Source organism: Nuphar pumila, chromosome 7 (genome assembly GCF_984573655.1).
Source record: "Nuphar pumila chromosome 7, dmNupPumi1.hap1.1, whole genome shotgun sequence".
NCBI lineage: Eukaryota > Viridiplantae > Streptophyta > Magnoliopsida > Nymphaeales > Nymphaeaceae > Nuphar > Nuphar pumila.
In genome coordinates, this window is record NC_143255.1 from 48,411,776 (window position 1) to 48,420,002 (window position 8,227).

The 8,227-nt window shown below is 39.2% G+C and overlaps 1 long non-coding RNA gene across 1 annotated transcript; it reads left to right on the forward strand.

The window, feature by feature from the left end:
• Positions 1-2,332: 2,332 nt before the first annotated feature.
• LOC149832184 (uncharacterized) lies at positions 2,333-2,745 on the forward strand. Its single transcript, XR_016433235.1, has 3 exons — positions 2,333-2,370; positions 2,479-2,556; positions 2,692-2,745. It is a non-coding gene; the product is annotated as an uncharacterized LOC149832184 (long non-coding RNA).
• The last annotated feature ends 5,482 nt before the right edge of the window (positions 2,746-8,227 follow it).

Here is an 8,227-nt window from a genome sequence, read left to right on the forward strand (position 1 = left end):
TTTTGAATTTGAGACTCGCCAGTTTTCTTGAAATCATGTTTTGAAAAAACATTTCCCTTTGAATTAAACTTAAAATTAGTATTTATGTGCCATTTCCTTTTATTTGATTCATGTTGTCCATATTAAGCCATTTGTAGTTGACTGAACTCATGCATCTTGTTTCGCTCTTTATGACTTTCCAATAGAGAAATTATTTTCTTGTATGAAGGAACAGGTGGCTTCAACATGGTTGTTACGAACAACTCATATTCAGGACCAAGTCGTTGTAACAACAAAAAAACCTTTTTTTCATCTTCGACAAGTTTCTCAATGACAGTAAGGTCATCGTAAATGGACTTGAATTTTTTAATGTAAGCATCAATGGTATATGTACCTTTTTTATAATGGTCATCATATGCATAAGGTGAAACTCTCTTTCTTGAGATTCTTGTGCAAAGGTATCGACCAATGTTACCCATATTTCCTTTGATGTCTCCAATCTGATTACAAGTTTGAGAACTCTTTCATACAAGGTTTCAGTAATCCAATCTTTTTTCAGACTGAGTACTGAGGATTCAGGACCTCTTCTAATTCAGAATTAGCATCAATGTTAATCACGACAAGTGTCATGAGTGTCTCATTGGAAAGGAACCCTTCATGTCTTGGCTTTCAATCAAAGCCATGATCTGAGTTCTTCACAAGAGAAAATTAGAGTGAGTTAGCTTAAAGGAGACAAAATTTGACATATTTAGTGTCACAGATATGGGTAGGCTAACGAGGAAGCCATGGAAAACGAGATGCAAAGAATCACTTCGTTGGCTCTAATACCATAAAGAGAAAAGAAAAAGATAAAACGAAAGAGAATCCAAGATATACATGGTTCGGATATAGATATCTTAAGTCCACAACAAGAGAGAAACAAAACTTTTGTAATTTTTGTGGTGAGTCATACATGTGCTTAAATAATAGAAGACACAAAAACATTATGGCTAAAAGATCTCATGAGCAACTGATTCCTTCATTTTAGGAGTTTTGATAATATCGGTTTGAGTCATTTGAGTCTTCTTGATCAGTGTTGTGAGAGGCGTACGCCACAGTACCTGAAGCGTACGCCTTAGAGGTGAAGCACAACCTCAAAGTACCGAAGCACTGTAGTAGTGAAGCGTTTGCAGACTCGAAGCGCAGCCCGCTTCTATTTGAAGGCGTACCCATCATGTACAACCCACAAATATAAAAGTAAAACACTGAAGAGGGGGGAGGGTGTACGCATCATGTACATCTCGTCTCTCTGAGTGCCTTGCTCGATGCCGGCAAAGATGCGAGCCTGATGAAAGGGATCTGGAACTGCGTAAGACGGTCGCGGATTGGGTTACTCCAAAGATCCCCGTCATCGGGGTCGCCGTCGCCGTTACCACAGCCCCTCCTCGAGGTTGTTGCAATGCCTATCCGGTGGCGCAAGGGGGAGATCATCGGGTGCAGAGCGTATGGCCGTGTCTACATGGGCATGAATCTCGATTCAGGAGAGCTTCTTGCTGTCAAGCATGTCAGCGTATTTTGCCAATCATTTTTTTCTCTCTTTAGTATAGGGCTTCTCTTCGTTCATGATACTGGCTTTTGAGGTTTCTTGAATTCGAGTGTTTCTTCTATATGTTTTTCAGGTTTTGATCGTCGTCAACAATGTGTCCAACGAAAAAGCGCAAGTAAGAAGTCCGTTTGCTCTTGTTCCTGTTTTTTATTAACTTTTGTTCTTTTCACATTTTCCATTTTTTTTTTGTTAATTCTCTTGACGATCATAGCAATTCCAAGCTCTGAATGATCTCCGCACGAAATTCAGTTGTCTTTTTTGTTTACCAAGCAACACACTTCATCTGTTGTGCAATTCCTGCTTACTCTGTTGATCGAATAGTATAAGCTAATTCTTTTTGGGAATTGCTATGTGAGCCAGATTCATTTTTCATTGTTTTCCTTGCTACGAGAGGAGGGGTGATTGCTTTTCTTTGGACCTTGTGATTTCTTTTCCTATTCAATACTGGGATCTTGAAATTCTCTATTTTTCTTTATGGTGGTTTTTGTATTTGGCTTGGGATTCTAGGCTCATATTAGGGAACTTGAAGAAGTTATTCTAGGCACAGCTAGAGAAGAGGAAGCCTTAATTATTCTGTTGGAATTTGTTCCTGGTGGATCCATAGCATCCCTTCTTGGGAAGTTTGACTCTTTTCCGGAACCTGTAAGTGTTTACTCTTCCCCTTCATTGTTTACTTTCTAAATTCTGGATGTTTAAGCTATTCGTGTGATTGGATGCATCTACAGGTTATACGATTGTATACGAAACAACTGCTTCAAGGACTGGAGTATCTCCATGGAAAAGGAGTCATCCATAGAGACATCAAGGTTTTGTTGTTTGAAAATGTTTTTGTGATCGAATTTATTTTCTGTTGCCTTTATTTTTTAATTGCTCGACTTTGATTATCGGTCTTTGAAGATGTCTTTGGATTTCAGGGTGAAAATATTCTAGTTGATAATAAAGGTTGCATCAAGCTAGCTGATTTTGGTGCTTCTAAACAAGTAGCTGAACTGGTATTTTCAGATTCTAGATTTCCTTTTTGCTTTTGATAAATGTGGGTGTGCATACTCCTACCCTTTTATGGTTGCTTAACCATTGCCATTATAACCTATGGGCCACTAATTCATTAGCACTTCTGGGTATGATAGGCAACCATATCAGGGGCCAAGTCAATGAAAGGGACCCCCTACTGGATGGCTCCAGAAGTTATTCAGACTGGGCATGGCTTGTAAGACTGCTATGAAACCTCTGTATTTTTCATAGTTTGAGATTTTAGTGGAAACAAAAATGTTTCCTGGGTTAGCTTCATTTTCTAATGACATCTCACTTCACTTGTGGCTTTTATCATTATCAATTTTGCAGTCTTAACATATTTTAAGGATTGAATGCTATAAAAACAATTTATTCCATACCAAAAGCTTTTGCTTTTTATGGCCTGCACATGCAGGAATATCCATATGTTGTATGTGTGTTGATTACCCTAGATTTAATATTCACAATGAAACAAACCAACTTATCCATGTGCAGGTGAATTTAATGTCTTATGCATTTTTCCTGGCATGCTTCCTCAAATAGGCACGTGTATATGTTTTGGCAAACACTGTTACCTTTTAGTCTATGAAGTTTTTCAAACAAACCAATTGATGATTACAAATAAACTGCAGAAATTTTTTTTATCTTTTTTTTTTCAATGCAGTCATGTAAATGAACCCAATATTCCTTTGTAATGTGTTTTTTAAGCAAAACAGTATATTTTGTTAGTATAAATATGGCAGGAGCAGAAAAGCAAAACTTTCTATTGAGTCTCAATATGTTGATCATGAAGCTTACGCTTTAACGCCTCGAGGCTTACGCCTTGCTTCATAACAAGCTCAACGCCTCTCTTCGCCTCAACACATTTAACAACCTTGTTCTTGATAACACTTGTATTTGCCATACGTGGATCTTCCTCCTCATGAGCAACCGATTCCTTCATTTTAGGAGATTTGATAATATCGGTTTTCTTTAATTGAAATGGATTCTTCTCAATAGCCGACAGACTCTGCTCCTTATCGATAATCACATGAACCGATGCAATCTGATTCCTTTTATCTAGAATCTTTTTGGGTTCAACTGATTTTTTGGTAGATCGAGATTTCATCTCCACATAAGTAGGTACAAATGTTAAGCTTTTGACTCTATCCAACATGGTGTTGGATTTGTTATTATCGCAAATCCTTTTAACTTTATCAGCTTGTAGACCTTCTTATTTCAGGACTCGCGAATCCTTAAGAACATGCACATTTCTTTTTCCAAATAAAAGTTATTACAATTTCTATGATATCAAATTTATTATATTGTTACTCCTCTCTTTTTCTTATTTTTTCTATGTTTAGAGATTTCATTGTTGTGACTATGTCTAAGATCATGATAATAAAGATTGTTCTTTGAGCATTGGATTTTTCTTGTGCCAAGGAAAAAATATGAATCCCTTTTGTGGTCCTCTTGCATCGAAATTGTAGGAACCCGAATTTGCAAATATGGACCATTGTAATAAGATTCAAATTATTTTAGCCGCTAGCCATCGCGAGTGGCCGTCAAGTTGTGCAAGTCGCCGGAGCTGTTGGCAACCACGCGACAGACGTGTAGCTAGGAAAGACAGCAAGAAAGAAGATAGTGGAGAGTCTGGGTCTCTGCTCACCTACCACTGGTGAGACAAAGAATAGGTTGTGTCACTACGGCCATTTGGCCGGGCAGTTGGAGCTTGGCAGCACTGGAGAGAGAGAGAGAGAGAGAGAGAGAGAGAGAGAGACGAAAAGCGATCAATGTTACTTAAAAGTGAAACTCAACAAAGCATTGAGACCCTCAAACACAAACACAACAACATAACATGAGAACACCAATAACATAAAACAAAACACTCATCCAGGACCACAAACATCTGTATGAGGATCAGTTGGTGGCAGAGGCAGGTCTTTGAGATATATGCGTCAGATAGCATACACATCAGCCAAGACCCTATGGGTCAAACAGTTAAGGTTGAACGGGACATCCTGAAAAGTAGCATCATTTCTGGCCATCCATATGAACCACCACACTATAAATAACCTAACTCTCCAAATAGTCCTCCACTTCTTTTCGCGTCTAATTATAGCAGGGCCGAGGATAAGATCTAACATGAAGCAGCCCTCCCGCACAACAACTGATGGAGCCCTCCAAGTTTTAGAAAACAATTCTTGAAACACGTCACACGACCAGAAAAGATGTTGTGTAGTTTCTTCAGCCTGTCGACAAAGTACACACCAACTGGGAAACTGAAAATCCATCCTCTTGATATTATTATGGGTTTGTATCCGGTCATGAAGAATCAACCAAGCCAATACCTTGGTCCTCGGAGATAGTCCCTTCACCCATAAAGCATTGTTGGGGATCCAGCCCTGACCTGGAGGTAAAAGAGAACGGTAGACCTTGTGGACTTGGAAAACTCCTGCATTCGAGACTGCCCATTGAAGCCAAGATCTGTCTACCCCCACGTCCAAATCCCTGTCAAGAAACAAACGCAATGCCCTAAACCATATTTTCTTCAAATGCGATGTGTATGGTCCACGAGTCCCCCAACGAACAACAAGCGAATCAATTAGACCATATTTTAGCCAAAGGAAGTTTGTGCATGCATTCTGTGACGTATGATCCAACCAGCATTACCACTCATGAAGATCAATAAAATGTTGAACCCATGAACCTAACGAGAAAGAAAACAGAAATAGAAAATAGAAAAATAAGAAGCTAAAGAAAAAAAAACTACAGACAGATAGCAACAAAAAACAAAGTCGAGCTCAATCAGGATCCGCTAGACTAGAAGGCACCGATGAGTGAACGTTAATCAGATGGGAGGAGAGGTCTCTAAGATGCATACATAGAATAACATATACATCAATCAAAATTTTATGGACAAGATTATTAAGGACAATCAAAATTTGTCAGAAAATAGCATCATTGCGCGCCATCCAAACAAACCACCAAGTAGTCAGCAACCACGTCTTCCAGATCAACTTCCACCACTTGCATCGTCTAATCTGAACAGGGCTCAGGAGCAGATGAAGCACGAAAGACTCCTCTTTGACAATCACATTCGGAGATCTCTACTTTCTAATAAAGAGGACGACGAAGATTGGGCAGTACCAAAATAAATGAAAGGTAGTTTCTTCAGTAGCTTGACAAAGCACACACCAGCTAGGTAACTGAAAACCCAACTTCTTTAAATAATTATGGGTCTGAACCCTATCATGCAAAATTAACCAAGCCAAGACCCGAGATCTTGGAGAAGGGCCCTTTACCCATAACACGCACTTAGGGAACCAATCAGCTCCCGAGGGGAGCAACGATCTATACACTTTTGCACCTCCCCTTGAACCAACTTCTTATTTTTTTTTGCTGGTGTTTGAATGATGATTCAAATTATGGCCCACTTTGATGCCGAACATCGGTTGAATCTACATCAAAGAACATGTCATCTTCCCACACTCTATGGTCTTGGCAATCTCCTTCAAGCACCACTCTGAATCGGCATGGCGCCTTGAGAAGATGGGCACGAAGATCTCAGATCTATCAATGTACCCAAATAATTCATCCACCCTCTGACCCTTCAACAACTTCACCCTTGTCTTTTAAGGCTTGATAGAGATGGCCAGTTAAACCCTTGCGGGTGTCTTCCCCTCTGAAATTGAGAAATACTTCAAACTTTGTTCCACCATCTTTTGGTGATGATGCTGAGGATGCAAAAGATGAAAAATCATTTGCTTCGCGAAGCCACCCTTTCAGAGTTTCATTTTCTAATTATTAATTTCAGAGAAAAGAGTGTCACAGCAGAAACAACGATGGTGGTAAATGCAAAAGGCATCTTCATTTTGCTTGTGGGTTGGTCTAGAATGGTGAGGAATCAATACAGAGAAAAAACAACTCATGGTCTAGGTTTTGGGTAAGGGAGAAGAGCCTGCTTTTGATTAAAAGGGTTTTGATATTTTGCGGGTACCAACAAGCGGTGTGAACGATCCAAACCAAACCTTATAGGGTTTGAGTATGGTGATAAATAAGAAGACCCGATTAAGATCCGAGTTCGGATTTGAAATTCTGATTAATACATGGACCCAGGTGGAGTTTATGAAATTTTATATTAGACTCACACCTGACGAGTTCCGATTAAGACCCATAATTTTTCAATGTGAAAATGATAAAATATATGGTTTGGGTTTGATTCATGTAGTTTTTATCATATCTCGTAATGGTTTTTTTTATAATAGACCTATTTAAATCTGAGCCCAAACCTGATACCATATCCAAAAGTCTGGTTCAAGTCTGGTTTTGCCTGATTATAAATCAAACCCTACCCGTTGACACTCCTAGTACCAACTAATAATGTAACAGCGTAGGTTGAGTTGGTGTGACATACCTAACAAGTGCAAATGGGTTGGCGCCCACTGGATGTTAACTTAGGGGATATAAACAATGCAGGCAAAACCACCACGGGCAGCCCGCATGACCAGCAGGGTGGTTGGGAGGGTGCTAGACGAAGTCACCGGATCAAATCCCATTGGTGCAGTGTCCGTAGCTTTTAGAGGTGGGCCACACAAAGCAGACGATGGTCATAAAAAAAAAGAGTGAGACGGGTTGGATTTGGAATTTACCAATTCCAATTTACCGGATCTATGGTAAGAATTGTACTAAGTTCAACGTTTGTTTCGACTTAGGTTTTAAACTTCATGTTGCTTATCTCAGTTTTCTCTAGAGAAATGGGGTTCTTATAAATTTTACAGTTTAGTTTCGTTTTTATGTCAGTTTTTTGTGTTGTAGTTTAATAGTTTTTTCAATGTATTCAATGTGTTGGAAGTATAAAAATAAATAATAGAACTCCTGGTATTTTGTTTTTGTATGTTATTCTCTTAGTGGTATATATCTGCGAAGCAGGTTATATGTTACCCTTCGAAACAAAAAGTTGTGTGTTATGGGTCTGAATGAGCGACACATATGTAAGCGCGTGAGGCTCGTTTCCCTGTGTGTTAGCATCAGAGTCTGGTGTGTTTGCAAAGACTTAAGTACCCTTTCCAGCCATTAGCGCCATAAAACGATGTTTTGAATAAAGGACAAAAATGTTTCCTCACCAGAAAGGGTTAAAATCACCATCGTTTTGCCCTAAAGAGTAAAATCCTTTGCTTTAACAAGAGCTCCTCGCAATATGTCGCCCTAAACATTTTGGATCACCCTTTGACAATGCACCATCTACTGTAACAGGAGCTCTCTTTGACGATACACCTTTTGTCATCGTTTGCTGTCGCCGGAGCACCCTTTGTTATCGTCTGTTGCTGCTGGATCACCATTTGCCATCGTTTGCTGCTGTCGAAGCACCTTTTGTCGTCGTTGGCATCTATTATCATCCGAGCACCCTTTGTCGTTGTTTGTTCATGAGAAATAATAAAACTACTAGAGTAATCAACATTCGGTCTATTGTTCATCATGATACCATGGTGCAAGCGTCGAACTGAGTAGACAAAGAATAGTGATTTACAACATAGATAATGGTGGTAGTGTCAAACTGAGTAGAGTAGCGTTTTAAAGTAGAAATCAGATCAGAGAGTAGCGATTTACAGTAGAAATTAGATAAGAGAGTAGCAATTTACAGTAGAAATCAGATAAGAGAGTAGCGATTTA